This window comes from Pogonomyrmex barbatus, unplaced genomic scaffold (genome assembly GCF_055798465.1).
Source record: "Pogonomyrmex barbatus isolate J1 unplaced genomic scaffold, ASM5579846v1 scaffold7, whole genome shotgun sequence".
Classification (NCBI taxonomy): Eukaryota; Metazoa; Arthropoda; class Insecta; order Hymenoptera; family Formicidae; genus Pogonomyrmex; species Pogonomyrmex barbatus.
Window position 1 is genome coordinate 7,433,870 of NW_028297171.1, and position 25,631 is coordinate 7,459,500.

General features: G+C 43.5%; 1 protein-coding gene across 7 annotated transcripts in view; it reads right to left on the reverse strand.

Annotated features, from left to right (window-relative positions):
• The window catches only part of unc-13 (protein unc13 homolog), a 94,281-nt gene extending 68,868 nt beyond the window's left edge, over window positions 1-25,413 (reverse strand). For all 7 annotated transcript variants that reach the window (XM_089083562.1, XM_089083564.1, XM_089083560.1 and 4 more), the window contains exons 1-2: window positions 25,241-25,413; window positions 22,325-23,310 (exon numbers count right to left, since the gene is read on the reverse strand). The gene's annotated coding sequence lies outside the window, so the exon portion shown is untranslated. The remainder of the gene's footprint in view (window positions 1-22,324; window positions 23,311-25,240) is intronic.
• Window positions 25,414-25,631: the final 218 nt, after the last annotated feature.

A 25,631-nucleotide genomic window follows, 5' to 3' on the forward strand; every position in this document is an offset into this window, starting at 1 on the left:
GCGCTAACCAACGCTGTGACTGGCTCAGCGCAAAGAGCAGGCGGATCGTGATTTCGAACCCGCAGGGTTTCCAGGCCCAGCTTTCACTCCCGCGCGTCGGGGATCAATATTCGCCAGCAGCCCTCCAAAACCGTGTACGGACTCTTTCGCTCTCCCTCCCCCTCTCTCTCGCTCTCCCTTTCTCTTCCTCCACGTCCGGCGCTTTTCCTATATCGCGCTGAATTCAACGTTTACCGTAGCCGTTCCTTCTCAGGTCTTCATTCTTCCTGATGTTTGTACCTTTTAACTAAACAGCTATGCTCCATTGAGCACCGCTTGCTCTCAAATTTTACTCCTCCGACAATTTCTTCTTTCGACAGAAAGAGTCTTCGTCTTCGATTGATGTACGAGCATCCCCCTCTTTCCTCTCCTCCTCCCGCCATCATCTCTCTTTATCCATTCGTCTTGAATCGTCACTGCGTCAATTGACTGAAATTCTCGTTTACGAAATGTGCAACTTCCGAGGTTAACGGGTTGAGAGAGGGGGAGAGAGGGTGGGAAACTGTATGCGGAAACTACCGTGCCGGAGAGTCACCGTTTCAGACGTTCATTCATAACAAATGTCAATCCAGCGGCCCGCGTCAAGTGAGATCGGGCAGTCACTTAATTTCCGAGTTTTATCGCGAATCCGGAAGAAATAACATCGTCCAACGATCTCTCCCTCTCAGATTTTCTTTTCCTACGTTGTTTATCGTTCGCCCTCCCTCGTTAAATCGGATGATATGCGCAACGGGTCCAACCCCGCTCCAGTAAATCCACGACGTCGACGTGTTCGCGTCAGAAAAGTTTTTCTCAAGATTAGAGCCCCGGAGGGGATTTTTTTTTCTAAACGTGTGCTGTTTAGATATCGTATCATTATTCCCGACTAAATAACGAGGCACGATATTTTATGTAATCGCCGCTGCAACGATATTCAAACAAACGAGTCGTGGCAGATATTCGAATAAACAGCATTTGCGAAAGGAAATGATCATTAGTCCGCATTGTCAATCCTACCTTACTACCGACTTATCGATTTCCAATTATGCCGTGTACAATTGGACTTTTAATTTAGAAAAGAGAAAAAAAACGCGACGCTGTGATTTCCTGTTTCGCTACTTATTAGTCTGGCAAAAAAAATCGATGGATACATATAGAAATTAAATCAGTTAAAGAGCGGTGTTAATTAACGCATTTATATTCATGGCTTCAATTATAAAGTAATTAATTTATACTTGTATTGGAATATTTATTAAAAATTATTCGCGTTTTAATCGCGCGATACGTTAGTGGCCACATTTTCCGCAAATGAGAATATTTCTTTGTAAAGAATAATTATATATAATAGTAATATATATATGAAAATTTTCGAACAAAATTCCATTCGCTGTTATTCTCTGACAAGAACATGAAATATAAATTTGCAGTAATTAATAATAAAGAAAAATAATAGTTTAATCAGATTTCTGTCGTGCTAAAGAGAAGAAAACTGCGCGTCATATTCTTTCACTTTTTACCCGATATCGATTACTTGAAAATAAGGTTGTAAGGATGCAAATGAGGTGGATCAATGGATAGATAGGTGACACTTCTAGGGGTAAAAAGTGCTTGGGGAGGGTCGACATCCCCCTGCGGGAAAAGAATCATGGAGTTTTTCCATGGGGATCGGAGACACGGGAGGGGGAATCCTATTTTGCGTCGAGATGTTCATTACGTTTATCCTGAAATTAAATACGTGACGTCAGTACTTGTCCTACAAAATACACCAAAGACCATCCCTCGTCGGGTCAGTAACTATTAAAGTTAACCAAATTAACGCGCATGTGTTCACATTTAATATATTTCGGAAAAATCTTTTTAAAGTAAAATTAAAGGTCAATTAAAATAAATACGAAATATTAACCACGATATGTGAAATATATTTAACAGTATAGTCGAATAATTCCAGATTCGATTTTACTCAAGATAACTTTTCGTGGCACGTTGACTTTGAAAAAAAAAGAGATGGCGGAGTCGAAACGTGGAAGCATAATTGCTCACGGACGCGTGCAACCCTGAAATTCCAGTTTGCGATATTGACGTAATGTCTGTACTCCAACTCATACACGCACTCCAACACGCGATCCTACGTAGGTGATTAAGCAGACTCTAATAACAGCCGCTCGTTACATCGATCACGACTGCCTAAATGGAAAAATCGTTAGATATCGGCAAGAAGGTAGCCGTTATCCAGGAGACAATCTCCTGGGTAACGGCTACCTTCAAGTACGGATATCGTTGTCCGATACAAACGGTAATTCGCAACATGGATCAATACACGGAATTCTTTAGAGTAAAGGCAAAATAGCGTCGTAAAGTATTTGCCTATATCGAATCTCCCGAGTCTTTTTTCCGTTCAACTCGATCTGATAACCCCGGGTCGTCCACCCTTGCGATCGACCAACCGGATATCAGGCGGTAAAGGATCATCGAAGCTTTCCAAATCGCGTCGTTTGGAAAATTTACTACGTAAATCGGAGATTTGTTCTTTTCTTTTTCTCCCTTTTCAGTCGTGATGCGTAAACGTAACAACATGCGATGTGACTCAACCTGTGAACGCGGGAAGTGTAACGGGAAGTACAGATGCTCCGATTTCACCTGTGTAAAAAAGAGATATCGGAAAATATACCGTGAAAGTTGCCTTTTATTTCTACGTATCTATCGTCGTGGTGAGAATGTCCAACACGCGCGCGAGCGCGCGCGAGAGAGAGAGAGAGAGAGAGAGAGAGAAAGAGAGAGAGAGAGAAAGGTAGCCAGTTCTCTCTGCTCTCCGCGGCGATATTGATCCGCCGGCGAAAACCGCGGCATTCGAATTTCCGAATCGGGTCGACGTCTAACAATAATTTTCGAGAGAATATTTCGAAGTCAGCGACGGGGTCACCGAGACACAACCATATCAACGGGGTCAAGAAATTTCGAGGATCGTAATTCACAATGGCGAAAACCAACTCGTCGAAAAGTTTCAGCAAAATTGCTATGAGTATAGATAGGGCTCGTCCTTTCAGTCACGTCGAACAAAGTGTTAAATTAATTCGTTATCGATATTAGGTCAAGTGGGTAAGGTGCCGACCGATATTTTTGTGTGTGTGTGTGTGTGTGTGTGTGTGTGTGTGTGTGTGTGTGTGTGTGTGTGTGTGTCTACGTGTGCAGAAAGAGAACTGACCCCGTCGTTTTATTCAGTGGCGGAATATCGAATTTAACGGCAGCTTCCACGGCCGGAGAGAGTCGATCAAGCTGTGCTTCGTAATTAATCGAGCTTCGCTCGTAAATGAAGCATACGCCCTATACATGCCGCCGCTTCCTTAAAGGCATCCCTGAAGACGACATGGATTCGAATCGAATTTACTCCGTGCACTTTTTCTCGTGCTTAAAGGTAACTCAGAGCGAGTCCTCCGTAATTCCTTTACTACAAATCAATATCGTAGCCGTGTGTCCAGAAAAGAAACTAGAAACTCGCCGTGACGCACGCCTCTGTCACTGCTCGCTATTAAACTACGATCGAAAACGTTTTGGAGACGTTTCTGGTACTTGAAACTTCTTAAATTTTTTAAAGGTCTTTCGCGACGTTGAATGCATATTGTCTCTGACTCGGGTAGCGGTTCGAATAGCTACATTATTCAACGTATACATGATTATTCGCGGACGGAGGGCTTCCATTTCTCTTTCTCTTTCCGATTCAATGGCAGACGCACGAGGCACCGCGGTTGAATCATCAGAATGCATAACGTACTACAAAATATTTGTCTAATTATTCATTAGACGTGCAAATGAGTAAAGAGCGTGTAGTGAATGCCGTTTGCGCAACGTGCATTGGTACATAACGTACAGGTGTTGTCGACACGTGTCTCTCTCCACATTTGTTTGCCTGTTAGAATAGGCGCGAAGAAAGGGCGTAACTGAACCGAAGCACACCGAGGGAGGAAAAAAAAGGCGAAAGGTGAAGGACATCGCTCATGTCGCAGATAACTGTCTTGTCCTTGCCTTCCCGAGATGTAATTGCCTCCTTAATGCGGTCTTAATTAAAACCTTCATCACAGCTGCATTCTGCTCTCACTCGAAGTATAAAGCCGCAAACTTCCGCGGAATCGTTTCCGCGAAATTACGAATATTTTACGAATATTTTGCCGTCCGGTCGGACGACGAAGCCACGAAGGGTGGAAGCGACAGGGGAAACTTTCCCGGCATCGAGGACAAAATAGTCGGACGGCCTGGTGGCGGTCCCGGGATTCCGAAATCCCAGGATTGAGGAAACCATCTATGTATCCCGCATAGAAACAAGTTGAAAGTTTCACGTTGCTCGCCGAACAACTTCGCTACGCGTCAACTGCCTGGTTTGTCCTTATTCTAAGGATTATCAAGATAATGCTGTTTAATAAACAACGTAACCAGAAGAACGGAAAGTGATAAAACTAAATTCTCTCTCTCTCTCTCTCTCTCTCTCTCTCTCTCTCTCTCTCTCTCTCTCTCTCAAAGTTTCCGGTATACTAACACATATCCATGCGTCTATTCTATGCTAAATATTTTTAGAAAATCTAGATATTAAACCAGTTATTTCCTCTCAAGCATAGTAACAGCATAGTATCATTATTGTATAATACACTAATTCAATTTAATTAATTACATAATATTATGTAACAATCAAATCAATGATTAGAAAATTTAATTATTATTCGTAATGATTTCATAGATGTAACAAAAATCTGTCTCGATATAATTTGAAATAGAAAACAGAAAATTCTCTCTTCCTTTTGACAGAAGTGATTGACGGGCGCGTCCCTTCTTCCTATCACGCGCATCTAATTTCGCAACGATATAAAGCGCTTTGATCAAGGAACATCTCCCCATCGTATTTTCCGAGGTCGTACGACCTCGGAGAGCAACGTCATTGCGAGCGGCCGACCAATCGAGCGGCCGGAAGTCCGAGATAGGCGCGTGCCGTCGCTTCGTTTCGAGCGGCAGTTTCATTAGTTAGCACAACAGGGTCATTCCCGTTTCCGTGTGCACTTCCGGACGGTAAAGAGCCCCCCGTCCGCGCGCCTTTCGATGAAATCTCCGTGGCGACACGTCGCACCGCGCGAGGCTTGAGGAACGCGGCACGTAAAGGCATTCATGCGCGCCGCCGTGAATGCGGCCAATGCGAGAAACCAGGCCGCATATATACAAACCGATTTCCACTTCCGCTTGGAAAACTCCGTGAATGACCATGAGGAAACTGTGAGAGAGAAACAGAGAGAGTATACGGCGTTTTATCAATTGGTATCGGTCGATTAATTCCCACGTCGAAAGAGAGAGAGAGAGAGAGAGAGAGAGAGAAAGAGAGAGAGAGAGAGAGAGAGAGAGAGAGAGGGGGGGGAGAAGTTGAGACAATGCGTCGCGCTAACTTTATTACGTTATTCCTCGTCGAGTTAAACATCACGCGATGATATTCGGTGAGTTCAACGCGATCTCTCAATTGGCATCGCGATCGCGAAACTCGTTAACACTTTAACTCCTTCAAATACGCGAGCCTGTATAACTACATTTTATTAAGCTCGCATTTAGAAATATAGCACTCGTAATACGAGACCGGTATATTACCGGGAGTTCAGCTCGGTGTGCCTCGATCCACTTCCGGTGGACGGTTTATAACCGTCCGGCTGATGTGGAAGCCAACAAGGCTATTATCAAGTGAAGTTATGAATTAATCTCTGGACAAAAGCGTAGGCGTTGTAAAGTTTGTTTTGACAGCGAGAGTCCCCCTCCCCTCCCCTCCCCTCCCTTTCTTCGAAGCGAAGCTTAATGCCGGTAACCGGTAATTAGTAATCAAGCGCTGATATCGTGTTTTAAAACTAATGTTAAAATTGACGTTGGGGCGTCACGATCTGCAGACCGGAGGTACATTTGCGGAATTAACATTCTCTCTAAACTGTACACAGGTGCATTAAACCACGTGCGGTTACCTGAGAGTTAAGACCGAAAGAAGATTACCCAACGACTCGAGTGCACTGCGAGACGCTAAACAACACACTCAGTAGCGCTAATTGAAACGCTAAATTAAATTAAAATTAAGACAAGACGAGATCATTCGTGTCTTCAGCTATTTTGGAAGCTCTTAACAACAAGCGTACTAACTTAATATGTATCACAGATTGGATGGAACGGATCTATAATCCAACTTGCATTGTCGTATTGTCGCGTAATGATTCTCGCATTCGGTTAAATGGATAATGTAATAAAGAGCGAGAGTTCCAAAGTAGTATTTTCAAGAAAAGTAAGGAAATCAACCTTGCTTATTTTACGCTCTTATTAAGGATCGGAATTTGCGCACGTTTTATCCCAGAGAATTATCAAGGAATCTGGAATTTTTGCTGGGACTATATATGAGAGAGAGAGAGAAGAGCGACATTCTCGAGATTCTCCCTCCCTCGCATTGCGTCTCGACGCAAGAACTTTCTTTTGAAAATGCTCCTTGGAGTGTTTCCCCTTTCCCTTTGTTCTTCGATATCTCTCGTCGCCGTCGCCTCAAGCCGGGGAAAAACTTTTCCTTTTTATAAAATAGTGATCCAAACTTCAAGCCCGACGCGGGGACAATTTCTCACCCGATGCCTCCAGTTAGCCGTGGCCTTTATCGCAATTAGAAAAATCGATTTTCATCGGAGTTCCCCGCGGAAAAAGGGGATGATCCTTGATTTGCATTCTCGGCTAACTTCCAATTTCCAATCGCGACAGTCGTTTAAAAGTCCGTTTTAAAATCGCAAAGCCAAAAGATGTATGTGGGAGGGGAAACCAATTCTTTATACTTAAAGTTTCATTTGCATTTGAATCCACCAAATGTCCGAGAAGAAAGGCGCAAAAATGCCTGGAAATCCTTTTGGGGCAGTCGTTTTGCTCGCGGTGCTCGTTTTTTTGCGGGAAAATCATTTATAGCTTTCTGAAATCTATTTAACGACAAATTAACGGCAAAGGCGAAATTATTTGAATACTTTTTCGGAGAATATTTTGCGCGTTTGCAATTATTTTACGTGAATCGTAAAATTTAGCACCGCCGTGCGATGCATTTAAATTAAATTCTAAATTGGATATTACTATATACTATGTTCCCCGTATGCGCGAAACTCAGCGCGAAGGCGCCCATGTGTGTTTCAAACGGAAGACAAACGGAGGTGCATTAATCACGAATTAATTAATAACGCGCACCCTGCGGCTATGCGAACGTTCCAATTGACCTTTTGAACCGGGCTCTATGAAAAGGGCGAGCGTACGTTTCTTTTACGTATCTTCCATACGCCCGACGACGACGACGACGGCATGCGACTTTTCCGAAGCAAAGTGGCAAATGTTTTACCTTCGCATGTCACCGGCACTTTTGCCACGCAAACGGTGTATAACATATTTATCTCGGGCGCGATTAATTTTATCGGTGACCTAAAGGTGCCCACGCGCGCTGAACGCGCGTTAAACGCATTCTAAACTATTGCGTGCTCGTATCTTCGTGGCGCGAAGTTCATCTGTTAACGATGTAAATTACTAACGGCGAGAGATACGATACGGGCGGGGTACGAAATGTGCTGCCACGGGCCAACAAGTATCCGGCCTCGATTCCTGATTATTCCACGATTTAGCAACGATCGCGACACACGCGAGCCGAGTCCACGATATTCCCGGCGATCCTATAAAACACAGAGATAAAGTCGGGCATATCCCGTTGAAGCGGCGTTACATGACACCGCCGTATTATGCGTACATAGGAAGGACATATTGGATTAGTTATCATACGTCTCATCGCCATTATCCGGATGGCTTCAAGCGAGATGCATAATGGATCGAGAGTCGACGTCGACGAAAATTCAATATTTGTTTCATCACGGTGGCCTAACAAACGCCGTCGCATTTTTACGCGGACCCGCCAAACTTATTTATTCAACATTTGAACTTATTTAAGCGCTTTCAACGAGGAGGCGAGCGCTCTTCCGTGGGATGAAACGCACCATTCGCGTTGGCTGTCGTTGTATCCTATCCATAAACATCATTAATTAATTTCCCGTCGTTAACGAGAACGGGATTAAAGCGAGCTTTCGCCGCGGGGATATTTGGCCGGGGGGGATGTTGAAACTTTCAACTGGTCCAGAATGACAAAGTGGTCGATCCTCTTGGCCGATGTGTTGCGCGGGTCGGTTCCCGGCGATCTCAATATTTTACGGTCTTGCAATTAATTCAATCAATGCATCCGCGACGCGGATCGCGGTGCGGCTGCCAAATTTCCATTTCGCGTGTTGTCGATATGGCGGAAAATCGTTTGCATGTCGATTCTGTTATATCTCTACATGTATCTAACGGGAAGGGAATAACCATGCGATCGTAATATTTTCCTAACAAATATTATTTGTAATTTATTTGCGGCCATCGAAAATATCGACAGATAGATTTTCACGAATCAAAGATAACGATAACAATCGAACGAGTAATTTAAATCGTATAGAAGATTCAAGTTACGTCAGAGAGCCGATCGCGTGGCCGAGTCGCAATTTTGAATCGTGAAGCGCACAATTCCGCCTCATCGCTCGGAATAAAGGGTCTATCGAGAGATCGTGCGGCAATTAAAAGATTAATTATATGGCAGTCACATTTCCTCGGACGGCGGCAGTTATTTGTACGGAATGGAATTCGGGACTCGAGAAGAAAAACGAGGGAAGCCAGCAGCGAAATGGGCGAAGAATGGAGTGGAGGATCGATCTGCCTTGAGACCGTTAACCCGTTTGCCCTTCCGAAGGAAGGAAGAAAGGAAGGAGCCTGCAACTTGCGCCCTTGAATTCCTGAACCGTCCGACGAAGCCTGAATTCTAAATTCGCAGGAGAGCCGATGACCCTTGCAAGATGATGGATGAAGCGATAATTCGCCATCGCGTAATCGTGGCTTATTTATTAAATCTCGTCGGCAAACCACGCGACCGTCGTAAAAAAAAAAAGCGCGCTTATCAATATCGGTATCGCCGAAATCCCAAGATTCTAGTCTCACGAAGCGGATATAAATCTAGCAAATAAATAATTGAAATGAAAGCCGGGAAAGTTTAATGCTCCGCGATCGCACTTTAATCTCTTCGAATCTTCCGTGAAAGTCTATTTATCAGATTGCTTCAGATCGCAGATTGAGGACTCAACAAGTACGCAATCCTTTAAAACTAAGAGAGCGCAATCCGTGGAATTTTAGCGCTTTCGCTAGAGATAAATCGCGAGAGACCTTACGAGATGACCGGATTATTTCTGTACGTCAAACAAACGGACTGGCCGGACTGCGGTCGGGGAGGGAGAGGGGAGAGGGGTAGAAATAAGTTCGTTCGTCGAGCTTACTTGGCCTCGATCGATGCCGACTGTCTAGCTAGAATTGTCTAGCTGTATACTCGATGGTTCTGAACGCGGCCAGTCCATTACTCTGTCCCTGGTGTTTCGGAATGACCAACCAACGGAACAACTAGTTTTCATCCCTCTGTGCTATCTGCCATTCCTTGGCTCCTCGTTCCGCACCGACAAACGAGAGGCCATGGTCGCGGCTGATTTGACCCTGCCCGCCGAACCGGCGCGGCGTCGGCATTTCTCCGATAGTTCGGGATATCGATTCTAATTAGACAACGGATACAATTATTAATAACCCATTCGTTTTCTCGGAAAAGCCGATTCTATCGGGGCACATCTCGCGCTCATGGAATTTTAAAAGGGATTAAAATGGTTGAGCGCAATTTGGCGGAGCCGCAGTTTCACGACGTTTCACAATTGGTGAACCGATTAACGGCGCCACGAGGACGTATATATATATATATATATATAGTGGTCTTTCAAACTCCCAAAGAACTCGGGAGAGAATCGAAAACTTTATATTCACTTTGGCTCACGAGGAGTACCGTTTTCCGCAACTTCCGGTGGTACAATATCAATCCCGAAGTTCACCGTGTCCGAAATCACGTAGGTATGTACCTTAATCCACCCAATCGATTTTGCTTCGCAAACTGGCGCAGACGCGCGCTAGCAAGGCGGATTAAATGTGAAACGCAAAGGGCGGCCGAGCCTCGAGACCATTGACCTTTTGCTTCGGCACGCCAAACCGAAACCCTTTCCCCACGAGCTCATCGTGATAGCGGATCACTTTTCCAAAATCTCAAGGCGGCTCATGTTGGCGCGCTGAGGCGATCGATTAACGGCCGGTCGACTCGGGTTTGCAAAGTTTTAAGTAACGAGCCGTGACACGGAGCGTATTTTAGCGGTAGCTGAACTTTATTTCCGAGGCTACACGTAAATGATATTCACCTCGTACCTCGACGACCTAATGACTCCGAGGGAACAGAGGGGAGAAAAAGACTTGTTGTGATCCAACTCGGCAAGATCGCGCGGAAGCGAGGCGTAAAAACGCGTTTCGTCGATAAAACGCGAACGAGTCTCCTCGTTTGTTACTCCGACTCTACGGATTTTCACTTTATTCCTTTTTCTTCCATGTCCTTTTTTTTTTTTTAATTGTCCTAAAAGCACCGACGGCGTTTTTCCATTTATTCGGCTTCATTCGGAATTAATACGAATATCGTAAAGATGTCCTTCTTCGACATGATAAATTAAACTTTACGATCGCGCATGTTGGCGAGGGACATTCGCATTCAGTTGTCTACGTGCTCGTGCCGAATTAGTAGCTCGATTGCCCCTTGTACCCGATACAAACCCGGACCCGGGAGAGATGCCACAGACCGGATATTCAAATGGAGAGATTACAGCGCGGCTCTGAATATCCATGAAGCGCAATAATGTTGGTCTGTTATCTTGGCTCGCAATCGCGCAATCGTGTTTTTTCGTCTCCGGCTGCCTCAAATTTCTAGCAAAACATTCCGTTTGTAGCGAGAAACGATTAAATTCATCCGTTCTTCAGAGAGAAAAAAAGAGAGAGAGACAGAAAAAGACATAAAGGAAGTCTGATGGTGAGTTCTCTCCCTCTCTCTCTCTCTCTCTCTCTCTCTCTCTCTCTCTCTCTCAGGTCGTTATGATAAAATAAATGTAAAACTTAGTGGAGAGTATTATTAAATAACTGACGTATGAGAAAACAATGTGGTGATGTAACGGTATAAATGAAAACGATAAGAAAAGATAAGGCAAAGGATAAAAAAAATCGAGGCATACATGGAAATGTACCGCAGGATTATCACAGAAATGCGGTTATTATTTAAATGGAAGACAAAATAGTAAATCAAAATATTGCTAGCTAAGTGATTAAAAGTAGAATTATATACATCAAATAATCCCAGGAGGCTTCTGAATGATTAAAACGTCGGAGTCGTGAATATTACACGGTCGGAGAGTTCGCGAAAATAGCAACAAAACAAGCCCCGAAATATTACAACACCTATGGTTATGTTACATGTCGTTTACATTTCTCTTTGTCAGTCTTTCGCGTCTTTTTCCCTCCTTCTTTTTTTTCTTCTTACGAACATATTTGTCATCATTATCACGCGGTGTCAATCAGACTTCTAACGAACGACGTCTTTACGGCGGGGATGGTCGATCCACATACTGCGTCTTTTCTTACCCCTGATAGGTAAGGCAATAAGCACGACCCTGGGAGAAACGCGCTAATCCAGGATTCCGGATTAATCTGGATTCTCATCTTCGGCAGTCTCATAGTTGAGATACGTCGATGAGCGAAGGGGGGAAAATATTGACTATAGTCGTAGCGGAATTACTTGGGAAGTATCATGAATAACAACGGGGGGGGCAAAATGCAACGCACAAGAACGCAACGTTGCATAACGCCGCCCGCTCGGGGGCTGCGCCCTTATATAACCGCTATTCAGAGCTCCTGATGAAATAATATCTACGAGTAATTTATTACGAGCAGGTGAAACCTCCGCCGTCGAATTTATTTCAACATCACCAAGTATATTAGTTATTACAACATCGATGGTATTACGATGGAGATATCCGTATCCGTTGTAGAATTTTACGCCGCACGTTTGAGAGAACGTCGTATGCGATATCTCTGAGAAAATTCCAAAATAACAAGAATAAACTTCTCATGGTTGGAAGTACCCTAGCTTCTTTTCCCCCGTGGGCCGCACGGAGGAGCGGCCACAAAAGCGAGAAAACAGGAAATCGTATATCTTCAATATTTATTTACACGAAAACCGCGCGGGGACGAAGGATATTTTCAGTGGGAAAATAGCGCGCGAATGTACACACAGGCGTAATATAAGTTTGTACGATTTTATTTAAATTGCGTCGCGCGTTTATTAAAACATCGGATCCCAGTTAAACTGGAGTATGTCGTTCCCGCTAATACGCCGTTTCCCAGTTTGCTCTAAGGGATTAAACGAAACGTTTTTGCGCATTAAAGCATGCCTCGTTCGATCGCAATTTATTAGCTGTAGTCACATATCCGTCCATGGTGGACGCGTGAGGAAGATCGATCGTTCCCCCGTCGGAAGAGATTAGATTTTTTTTTTTCTTTCTATATGAATGTTATCATTTTTTGCGGCATCGTTCATCTTGAGACTATAGACCGAAACGCATTGTTGTTGTACCGAGGTAAGATGAACACACGTCGACGTTAATCGATATTCGACAATTTCTTTAATTAGTATCGCGAGCAACGAGAATGAATTTTCAATTGAGTTCTCCGATTCGACTATTTTGCGAGTTTTATTCAATATTTATACGATTGTGTAACTTGTAAACTGTGAGAATAGGTCATAGTGGCGAAATAATAATGAGCTGTATATAGAAAGGGGACCATAATAAGGGGAACATAATAAATATTCTAATTGTCTCTCTGCAACTCTGTAATTTAATGCATTGTGCTGCATTTTCATCCATTATTTTCGTTAAATCGCCCTTCCCCCTCCTCCCCCTCCCTCCCTCGGTTTGCGAATGCCAAATTATTAATTGTAAAGAAATTAAATTTAATAACTGTAATCGTTGTAATAACTGCGCGTTGCCGATTAATTCCGCGGCATAACTGGTTAAGTTTGCAAATGGAATTTTGTAACCCAATGTAACTCACTTTAATCGTATCCAAAACCCCATCCGCGGACTTGCGAGAATTCGAGAATGGTGTCTACATAGTTTCATTACGTGCAAAAGCTCTCGGGTGTGTGTAAGTTCTGTGTGTGCACTTCCTTGAGTTATTTCGCAAAACTTCCAACAACGTCGGGTGTCGCCTGCACATAATAAAAGATGGTATGCGACCTTTTGCAACTCGCTGCGATATGTATAAAGCAAAATAGACATAAAGACGATAAAATATCCATACATATATAAATATAGGTGTTCCGTATAACTTATAAAATATTCTCGCCTCTTCTCTACACGGTTTCCGCAATAGCGGAAGAAAGCAAGAGACGTGACTCAGAGCTGAAATTGCAGTTGCACTGCTTGACTTCAAAATTTCAAAAAGCGTACTGGTCGTGGAATATATCTCACCTTCCGGTTAACCTCGCTGAGATATAAACAACGGGAAGGAAAAGTGAAAGACGGATGCGAGACAAAAAGGAGATGTGTATCGTTCCTTTTTTTTTTCTCTCTTCCGTGGCGCGCGGAAAATTGGAAAAAATTTCGCCCGAGACGGTGGCCGGATGCGGGAGAGACCTTGCGATACGATTTATCGCCGAAGCGGACGGGGGGAAAGGTAAAGAGGGTACGAACGCGTCTAGGTAAGCGCGACCATGGAGTTCTCCCCCGCGTGCCATAGATCACAGGCTCGCTAAGATTACAGCCATACGTAAAGCTTCTCGACAAGCTGTACAATTTTCTGATGTGCGCGGTTAGGTGCGATCTTAGGGACGTTTGCTTGATGGACACAACGCGGAAATGCGCCATATTTTGTTGAGATTGTCAGACGGTGCGAAACGCGCGGAGGCGGTGCTCCTTCGGTGTTCCTAGCAAATGTCAAGCAAATGTTCGTCGAGAAATCGATACGTCTTATCTCGTACGTGCGCTAGCGAAATAAAATTGCGCGACGAAAGATCCGTTTTTTAACAAAAGTTGATTTTAAGCTGAGCATAAAAGCCCGCAAGAGATTCTCGCGTTGTGAGAAACCGGAGTGAAAAATCGCGAAATCGTCAATGCGACGCGTTTGCAGTCTCTCTCTCGCACGTGTCGCATCGTGTGTTTGCATCGGGAATTTTAGCCGCGAGGGATCCACTAGGGATCAACACTCGCGATAAATTATTGCGAGATCGAGAAGATACCTGATAGCGTTGAGGTCGGCGAATTGCGCGTGACAGACGGCTGACGCACTGGTGCGATTTAAATTTTCCGAATGCACATCGCTTTCGCGAAAACGAGGAGCTTCGAATATTGTCACGTTTCTACGAGAAATCGGAATAAAAATAATGCAAATGCCGGAATATCTTTGCAGAAATATCTTTTATTATCGCGACGCATTAGACCATTCCGTACGTATTCGTCGCGAGGAAACGACAAACACGTCAATCGGATAATCCGACAGCGAGGCACAGTCGCGATTGAATTTCCCCCTAAACATGTCGAAAGCACATGATTACACTTCATCTTTTATCCGCTCGGCAGTTTCAAAAATAAAAACCGTAGGGGAGAAGATCGCGAGATTGTGAAATTACACGGACGCAAAAAAAGAAAAAGAGGGATTAAAAATCGAGCGCAGCTAAAATCGTCCCCCCTGGAAGGGGACAAAGTTTAACGATGTTGTAAGAGCTTTTTTTAAATTTGGCTTACAGCTTTTTATACAACATAATATCGAGAGTCGCAAAGAACGAAATGCGCACGAATGCGCACACACGAGTGACGAGCGCCGTCACGGGACTCGAAAATACCACGTCAGGCATTTTCGAGGCAGAAATAAAAAACCGGCCGGATCGAACGTGTCGGTGATGCGACGCGCGCATTTCTAATTTTCGCTTTTCCGCCGTGACCGTCACCGTGGCGTCGCCGTCGCGATGTCGCCGTCGTTACGCGATTTTTTTCCCCCATCATCGCGGTATCAGTCGTGTCGCTTCATTAGACGGCAGCGTGGAAACGTCGTTAGGACGGGTATCGCGAGGCGAGGCGCAAAGATAAAAGGAAACACGGCGCGCAAAACGCTCGAGTCGCTTAATACGTCCGCCCTCTCGCGCCGGCTTTTTCACGGAGATTTCCGCGACGAAAAGCGCCGGAGCTCGTGGATTCGCCGATTCCGTCAACTGCGGGCGAGGACGATAATAGGCTCCGCCCGCGTCGCGCATTTCCCATTCTTCGTGCGTCTCCGACCGGTGAGGATTAATCATCTTCTAATGTCAGTGTCAATCTCGCGAATTAGCCCTCGCGGGCCCTTATTCGTGCTGTCTCTCCTCGTGCGGATTTTATATGACTAATTCCGACTGGGATTTTTATACGAACACCCGGCGGAGACACGGTTATTAAAGCGGAAAATCTATCGTCGAACGTGCCCATCGTCACGGAAACTCGCCCTCATAAGTACGCGAGAATAGAGGAATCTAAAAATATTTTAATGGGGTAGGTGGATGATACTTCGGGAAACTTTCATACATTATTTCCCAACAATGTGATCTCTTCTTCGATCACGAAAACTAACAGAGTGGATTATTAATAATTGAAGCTGTATCTTTTGAAATGAAAACCACTGTTTTCGAAATAGTGAGCAAATTTCGCAAGCTAACATGTTGATTTTAAGGTTTAGATTTGGTATAGAGCAATTGCTGTTATCATTATCTATTCTTACAGCGCATTAGCTATCTAATAGCAGAGCAAAGTGCATGTGGGCCAACGCCTAACAGCGTTAGAGATAATTGAAAAGTACAGCTCGCACTGATACAATCGTACTGATAACGGCTTTGCTTACGCCCTCGAGAATGCACTTTCATTTCACTGTTCCTTGCTTGCAAGCTCGGTGCTTTCGCTGTCGATGCGAACACTGACGGATTTCCCTTTTCCGTTTCGTTGCGAATCCCATTCCTAAAGCACAGTCACATTATATCGAATCAGTTGTGCTTTTGTGCGCGGCAATCGTTTTAGGGGCAACGGAAAATGCATTCTCCGGGAAAATGTAATATCGTGAAAAAAAGAAGGATGGACGAGAGTGAGAGGTCAACAATGCAATCTGCGTAACTTTCGCATAGTGACTCCCGAACAGCGCGGTCTGGAACACACTTTGATCTTCCGACTCATTCTCATACTCCATTGTTTCGGAAAAACAACGCGGGCAACGGCACCCTAAAGAGAAATACGTGACTAGAAATATAGGGTGATATCTCTGTCCAATTGTATTTCCTTTAGCGGTTTCTAGAAGATGAATCGCGTAACAACGCTGACGCTGTCTCATCGCATCAAAATGTAATAATCCAAGGAAATACAAAATTCAAATTTTTCAAAAGCAGTATCTCAAAATAAAGCGAATAATATTTCACAAAGTTTAAATCTTAATGCGGCAGTCCTATGAAAATATTCTATTGTTCACAGCAAAATGCATTTCGCGTATTTATATAGTATTGAAAATTGAATGTGTTGTTGAATTTTTCGACCTTTTCGATTGTTGGTTACAGAAATAGAGTTTCCTTCGTGTGTGTGTGTGTGTGTGTGTGTGTGTGTGTGTGTGTGTGTGTGTGTGTGTGTGTGTGTGTGTGTGTGTGTGTGTGTGTGTGTGTGTGTATGGAAAAAATATATTAGAGATAGATTGAAAGTAAATGTCTTTTAGCGCGCTATAATCACGCAAATGTTTTATTTTTTAAGCCATTGTGGGAAGTTACAAATTTCTACCAAATTCTGTAAATTTCCAAGCGCATTGGGCCCCGCGTGTAATGCGCTTTCGCCCGACAAATTCATCTCTTTCACAATAGCGAGTTTTGCGGCTGAATACGAAACCAATGAAAACTTTTCAAATACCAGCGTATTTCTGTTACAGACATGACGAGTGATGCGTTTATTCCGACACGACGTACATACATTCGAGTCTCATCAATATAACATCTTCCGTGCCATCTGGTTGGTGTCAATTCGTCGCCTCATTAATCTATCAAATTTGGATGCATTATTATCCGATAATTTATTGAATTCGTTCAAAGCTCCGTAAATTTCATCATATATTTTATTGCAGAGATAAAGGTAGCAAGGGAAACAGGAGAGAGAGAGAGAGAGAGAGAGAGAGAGAGAGAGAGAGAAAGCGAGAGGAAGAGAGGCAAAAAAATGCTTGTCTTGATTGCAGTAAACAATATTAGCTGTATAAGAAGTTATGATACCAAATACGATCTTATATACGAAATTCATGACTCCAAGGCGCTGAAAGTTCCCAAAAATATGTAACGCCAACAAAATGTGACTTTATGTCGACGAAACGATTTGGAGCCGCAAATAAAGTCTAGATTTAATAATCTGCAAATGACCTACAATCCTTGCAATAGCTGAAAGATTCTTATTTGAGATAATATTCAATCTTTCATCGACAAACAATATTATGATAATGGAATATCCGGATTAACGATAATGGTCGTAAGATATTCTGGAATTCAATGATAAAATTAACAAAGTTACGACGTAGCGCTTAAGTGCAGAAGGTAAGACAAACAACGAGCGGTAAATAAACCGATATTGATTTTGTAGGACGTGTTGTTACAACCGAGCACTGGAAATACAAAATATTTCCATGAAAAAAAAATGCGATAACGGCTACAGAGCTTCTCCTGGAATTTACGAATGTAAATTGAAATTGAGCGAATCGCGAGTGCGCGAGGCGCTCTTTGACGTAACGTTGAAACTCAAGAAAATAATACTAACAATTAACTTTGATGCGAATTAAACGAAACGTTTAATCTCCGAATGTGACGCTGACTTTTTGATGACTCGATGTCAAGGACAATGCGAATTTTTGAAATATTACTGCGAAAATGGTACGATTTGACAGCCGTAATATCAGCAAAGATAAATCGTTGCAAACTGAATGCCATCAATTTCTGTGCTGATAAAACTACCGCCATGTTTTCTCAAATAATCGATCTTAATTTTCCAAAGGTTATTAAGTTTCTCTGTAATTGCATACACGATGATTATATCCGCGACATCTGCTCTTGTAAAATTAGATAGCATAGTGGCGGCCTATAATAAGAGATGAAACTCGGATGCGGCGCCGCCACAATACGCGTGACTTTAATAAGTATGGTCTTTATGTCTCGTGATGCCACGAAGCAAAATGAAGGGGTCGTCACAACCGGATTATTCTAGGATGAAAGTGTTCCGGGAGGGGTAATTACGAAATATGCAGCGAGCTTATCTTCACGTCGTTACACGAGCCGGTAAGAACTTTCCGGCGAGGTAAGAATTAAGGAAGAGATCCAAGAAAATGGGCCACGACTGTCACAGTCGTTGACAGTCGTGCAATTTTCACGGAATCGTAAAAATAACAGCAAACTCGAGGCTCGAGACAAGAGCGCATTTATTTCTGCGGGAAAATGTCATCTTCGATTTCAGCAAGATACACGCCGCCGAGGCAAAAAGTAGAATGCGACAGTGAGGAAATTTTTTTAAGTCGGGCGTAATTGTTTAAAACGGAGAACTACGGAGCGACTTGAAAAATGGTATAAGTAGTAGGGTAGAAAAACGTTTGACAAAAAAACGTTTCTTCGTCTTGGGATGACTTATTTCCTCGCAACTTCCAATGTCTTCGCAACAAATTGTGTTCCCAGCAGGCGTAACGACCTACCTCCGTATCGCTATGTTCTTAAAATTTCTGCAGAAATTACCTTATACATGCAAAAAGGATCGGAACATTATCCCGTGGTGCACACCGTTCTTCCTGGACATTTCGTAATTACTGCTATTAAAGGGCATCATTTCGTAAACAATCTCTCGGCGAAATGAGATCAGGACTTTGTACCTAAGAGAATTGAATTTTCTCCGAGAGACTGCCCTCGAATTACTTTCGCGTTGCAGTCTCTTGTGAAAATGCCGGTTTCGTTTAATCGACAACGCCCAGAAAGAATTTCAACATATATCTATTACGTGAGAAATTTGCAATCTCGGTAGCGGGGGCTTCCGGCGAGCGGGCTATCGTTGCACGTATCTCGAGTTCGAAGTAAGTCGGCCTTGACGTTAAGGGAGACGACTTTTCCGAAGTCGAGTAGCAGACTCGAGCGATCGACGAGAGAACAGGGAGACTGCGCGAGGAGGAGATAAAGTAGGATAGCGATCAGGGGAAGTGTTGAAGGGTTGAACAAGAAACGAGAGACAGAGAGAGAGAGAGAGAGAGAGAGAGAGAGAGAGAGAGAGAGAGAGAGAGAGTTGAAGGTTGCAAAAAGAACTGATAAGAGAGAATGAGAGGAAGGGCGAAGGATGAAAATAATGGATCGCTGAAGAAAAGAGGAGAGGAAGGGAAAAAGGGCGAGAAAGGCGAGAGCAAGATGGACAGACGCATCAAGGAGGGCGAGAGAGACAGAGAGGAAGAGCGCGCGGTAGGGAAGTGGGAGAGGAGTCAATGACTCGTGAACTTTTCGCATCGATTGCAAATATTTAAAGCACGAGGTCAGGGAGGAGTGACGGGCGATGCGAAATTCAATTTTCCTATATTTCACTCGACGTGGGCCGATCGGATCGGGGAGCGGGATTGTTCGTCCGTTTCGGGAGAACAACGGGAGGGTAGCTGGACGTAACTGGACATAATGTCGCGAAACTGACCGTTTACGACCGTTTTGTCGTTGAACGTTCTCCGACGTCGCGTATAGACGAGCGGCGTTAACGTCGAGCGCGAAGTTTGCAACTCAATTTTCGCGACGGTGACGCCTACGGTTTCCCTCCTCACTTTGTCGCGTCTTGATCGATAAACGCGAATGCGAGCGTAACGTAGACAATTCAGATGCACCTGTCCGGGCCGTATCTCGATTCCCGCACAATCGCGGCGTTACGCCGCATCGTTCTATACGCGTTTGCATACATTACGATATTTACGCGACGGAAAAATTTCGTCGATTTCGAGCAAAATCGTTCGAAATTATGGCGGCGGCGGAACGTAACGGCCGCCCGGTAATTAGCCGTCCCACTGAAATTACGTCGATTCGTTTGTTACGCGCTAATGAACGCGAATCGAACGCTTAAATGTCGCGATACCTCGAGAAGCATGCTCTATTAAATTTTAATTACCGTCTCGGTCGGCTCGAAAATGCCGGGGTGATTATCGCGTCGGCGCATTTTTAACGCGCCCAAAGTAACGCGACGCTATTCACGTCGCGGTGGCAAAAACTGTTCTGCAATCTGCATATTAACTGTCGCGATGTGGCGATATCACGATATCGTACGTCACATTACTTTGTTGCCCCTCCTAGGATTTGCATGAAACCAGCCAAGAGTAAAGCGAGACACATCAAAGTCAGCACGACAAGCCTTCGGACACGCGCTACTAGGCTTCGCCGGTCACATTGGCGAATTTGAAAACGTGCCAACAAGTGTCTTAGAGAGAGGCATGCGACATCCAAGATTGTCGGATAAAGAGCTGTTAATTTCGCCAATAAATAATGAGAAAAAAAAGAATATATTCACAAAACAAATTACTCGGTGAATTAGATCTTAGAAGTCTAATAATCTTTTTATTGTCGAATTTATATCTATAAATTCGAATCGTTTTATATTGCAAACCATGCGTTATTATTATTTTTTTAATAGACTTGAAAACGTGACAGCTTAGAGCTAAATAAATAAATCGATGATCAAATTTATGAAAATCGATTACTCCTCTTTCGTCTCAGAAGATTTCTTATTGCGAAAAATATCACTCCTGCCAGGAATCAAATTTGGATCATCCGCTTATCGGAAGGTATTTTATCCTTCAACCATCGGAGATATGCGGTGATATTTATTACAATAACCAAATAAGTTCGAACGTTATTTTTCAATGGGGAAAAAATAAACAGATTGAATATATTCACAATCTGCGTATATCGTCGTGTGCTGGCTGCAATTCTAGAGTTCATGTCTTTCTTACGAACATTGAATCAAGTCGATCAGAAGGCCTGATTATTCCAAATGCTATTCCGCTCCACCTTGTCTCTAGTATTCGTGTAATAAAGAGACGTTTTGTTCGAGCAAACTGTCTGATACGTAATTGAGATCAACGATGTGGAAGGATCAGGTGAACGGCGACAAAAGGAAACGACCGAAAAAGAAAGGAGCAAAGATATCGGCAAGAATTTGCGCGGAGATCTCTGTATTCCGTCCGCAAATTACAATTTAACTCGCCTCGTACAGTCCCGATTGCTGCCCAAGAAAATAGCGCGTCGTAGACCTTTTTCTCACTTTGTAGAAAAGTTACGCGGTTTTAAACCAAAGGCCTTTCCCGAATTTGGTAGAAATAACAGCATTTCTTTTACGTAACAATTAGGAGACACCCATTCGGTCTTGTTACGCGATTTTCGTTACGCAATTAGGATGAAATATAAGTAAAGTTCGAAAATTCGGGTAATTAGTAACTCGTTAAAAGAGATTATGCGGATTAAATTAGTTCGCATTTAATGGTATTTAATGCGCGATTCGAGAAGTTACAAATTACATCGTGAGAAAGCAATGGCGGCGATGTTACGCGATTTCGTACAACATTTGCATCTTCTCTGCCGGATTGGCGGATCGTGCCGTTACATTTTTCTTAAGAACAATAGATACGTTGTGCGAATGATATTCTTGTTCGCGGACGTTGCGACGCCCGAAGGCGGGCACGACAATGACAAATGTACGGAGCTCCATTGTAAAAACCTATTGTACACGCGCGTGGCAATAATCGGCCGCGGTACACCACGTTTTGTTTCTCTCCTCCAGGTTTTTGTGACTACGGGGAAAAAAGTTGGATGGATGACATCGGGAGTCAACGTGTATCGCACGTGTATCGGATGCACGCAGGCCAGATAAAAGTCTCGCAGCGAGAGAGCCAAGAGGCGTGTTACGTTACTCGAAAGCGTTACGTTTGAATCCTCTTGCAACTGCAATTGCGCCGAGCTTTAAATCTTTCGACAGGTTATATATATATCAAATGTCACTGCGGCACACATAGACGCGTGCCTGTATAGCCATAGTCGGGACCGATTTGGGGAGTAAAAGCTTTTCTTTCGGTTCCCCACTTTATTAAATATCACGGGCAAATAACAATTCTATAAAGCGACAAGGTAATTTAATTAAATATGATGAGTGCCGAGAGATGTCAAGAGTAACCCGACTTTATAATCGGCAAAAACGCGAAAGGGTTGACAGTCCCGGAAATATAAAATTACCACCATGGAAACTGTTTGAGCGGATTAAAAAGTAAATCGTTCTCTTACCTTTAAAATGGGAAAAACGGCGCTCTCGGTTTTTTTTTCCCTCTTTCTCTTTCCCGAAAAGATTTAATACCTTATCAAACCAGGTACAATCATTGCCGAGATCCGTAGCACTCTACACATAGATATATAGTTCATAGGCCGTTTCTCCGAGCTGTTTTTCGTTGTCGATACTTAAGAGAGGTAGATTATTTAACGGGGAGACTACAGACGAACCAACTTTAACATTTATAATAATTGAACGTGGAAACTTTAACACGACGATTAAATAGTAATTGACAACATTCGTTTGGTCGTTAAGCGTCACCTTTCCTCTCTCTCTCTCTCTCTCTCTCTCTCTCTCTCTCTCGTTCTCTTTATGCCGGCTCTTAATGCCTATGTTTCTCTATCATCTTCATCAACGACATGTATATACACGTATACATACATATATGTATATATTTCTTTTATACGGCGATATATCTCTCAAATTTGGAACAAATGGTAAATTTTATAATCACACTCCACACAAATTAATATTATTATACATATATATATATATATTTAGAAGAGGATTATAATATTAATAGGACTTTGTTTTTCGTAGTATTGATGATGACGTTATTGTTAGATCAACACGGACCAGTCTGTAATTTATCAGAGAGTGCTCGGTTTTATTCTCTCCACTCGATATGTCACGAGATATCACTCATTCCGACTCATGACGCCGGTCCCTGCGTGTATCCAACTGGATTCGTATTTCCCGAATTCCTCTCCTCTCCTGTTACCGTGCCGCCTGTTTTTCTCCCACCGGTTTTTCGCTTCGCGATTTTGCGCGACACCACACGATCCTCTTCCTTCTCGCGGGACACTGATGGAACAACACTGAGACTTCAAAGCACCGTCAAAACTCGATTCTTCCCTCGTTACTCGTGTGTCACGACTCTTTCTCGGCGCACTCTCTCGTCGGAGGAATCTCTAGATGGTCTACGATCGCTCGCCGGTATCCACTGAAAGCACAAACACGTGTCGGGCCGATGTGTCATCGTCATCGTCTTATAACTCGCTCACGCCGGAAACGACAATTGTCCCCGTCTTTTTCCGACGACCGACACGTGCACGCGTCTCGCTCTCGGCTTTATCGCCGGCTCGACTTAAGGAAGGAAGCTCGTTGTCGCCGTGATCGCGTGCGCAACGTTAAACCGGCAACGTGTGTCACGGGAAGGTAAGATGGATAGGCTTACGGGATTCGATTTTCTCTCGCGCGATATTTTACATCTCAGCATGGTACCCGGAAGTCCACGTGTACAGTTTGTTCCGGCGTGGTGCGTCCGTTTGGAGCGTTTTAAATATTTTCTAATTCCGAGTTTCGCTAGCAGCGTTACACGAGAAACGTTTCGCGTGTAACTTCATCATCAAGAACCCATTGTAACTTCCGTTACGAAGAGTGAGCATTGAATCTCGCGATAATCAAGAAAGTTTCAAGAATTATTTTATTACTTTGCCCATTCGATTGTCGAAGTTGCCGTATTAGCAAATTTGCATTTTGCATCATTCTGAGAGACTTACGACAAAGTTCGCGTTTGTAACTTGATAGTTTACGTTATTACAAAACAGGCTTCAAGAGAAGATTTTAACAGTCCCTTGAACCGGAAAACTAAGTTCTTCAAAATAAATAACTAGATTCTGCTCTTCCTCCACGGCTGCGTCTTCGTAATTGTTATGTTAATTCTAAAGTAATTAACTGCAGTTGCAGCATAAGAACAAAAATGTTGGTGGCTAGTAATCTCTATTTAGCCAAGATTTACAGTCTCAGTTTTTTTTTATATCTCGCTAATAAAGCGAGCATTCCATTTTATATTCCTGTCCTATTTAACGGCTATACAAAGTGTATAGAAAGTTCGTTGACGACCGTAGAATCTGTGTATATTGCATTTTACACTATTTAGAAAAATACTCGACGTCCAAGAACTTTTGCTACTTTAAAAAGAAATACCACGTCTTGAATTAAACAACGCGTCGTAGCGTATCGATTACGAGAACATTCATCTAAGTAGTATTACTGTATTATATAACGCGACTATATCGATATTATTATAGAATATTATTTAGTTATAATTTGATCTATATTTGTCGAAAGTTTGATAATTTACCGTTTATCATGAAAAGACGTAAATTTTTTTTCTATTTGGCAATTGCAGGTGGCTCATCCGCGAGATCAATTTTCAAAATGTACAATTTTATTACTCTCAATTGGGAAACTAGCCGGGGACTAGTTCGCAAAGGTACGATTCCGTTACAAGGGATTCTCATGGCACACCGAAATTGCTTTTGCTGAGCTTTATTTTGCGCAAACTATACGAATCCGAGAAGCCTATCATCCGTTTGTCTAACGTATCAATCCTTGCCAATATAATCGGCCAATATTTTTTTCGATAAAATGGAATATATCTACCGTTATTGTTTTACTCTGCTTAGATTGGAATTTTGAATAGCGATTATGCAAAATTTTTAGTGTCGGTACAGAGTATCAAAAATGATTATATAAATAACGTGTCCCATGTATGTACGTAATAAATCTTTCATCGGCGAGTCAAATTAATAACAAATTGCTTTCAAAAGTTTTCATAATAAGTTTGGTTTATAATGACTAACTCGTATATCAAATTTCAATCTTCAAACTTAAATTATTAATCAAATCGCTGATCGATCTCGGCATGTATATGACCGAGGGATCATAAGCCAGGGGAAGCGGCGAGCATACTTTGTTTTCTTGTATTCTTTACATTGAAAAAAAAAAAAAAAAAAAAAAAAAAATAAAGAAAGAAATATATGTATATCCGAGAAGAAGACTCGCGCGCACGTATCGTTCACGCGCACTCACGCGCGGTTTCCACCGCGAAACGAATTGTCTCGCGCTTATCGCGCGAGTTCTCTTACGCGCGAGTTTCCGGAGAGACGTAGGGGAAAACGCGTATGCGTTCGGTATGCGCGAACGCGAGGCCTCACGCGCGAGAACACGCCGCCGCGGCGTGGGACACACGCCGCTCACACTCCCGGGGCCCTTCGATCAGCGGCACACGCTATCCCGCAGTGCGAAAAGCCCTTTTTTTCCCCCCGAGTACGTTGGGAGTACGCACGCACGCGCGCGCACGCACCGTCGACGAGGACGACACATCGCCGTCGGAGTTTCACGCGCACACGGGAGAGCCTCCTCCACGTCTTAAAATCCTGAGTGTCGGGCGTGCTGGAGCCGAGGAGTAGTCGATCACGCGAGAGGCCGTTCACTCCGCGCCTTCGCCGGACTGTCGTTCGGGCGAGTAGTAGCGTC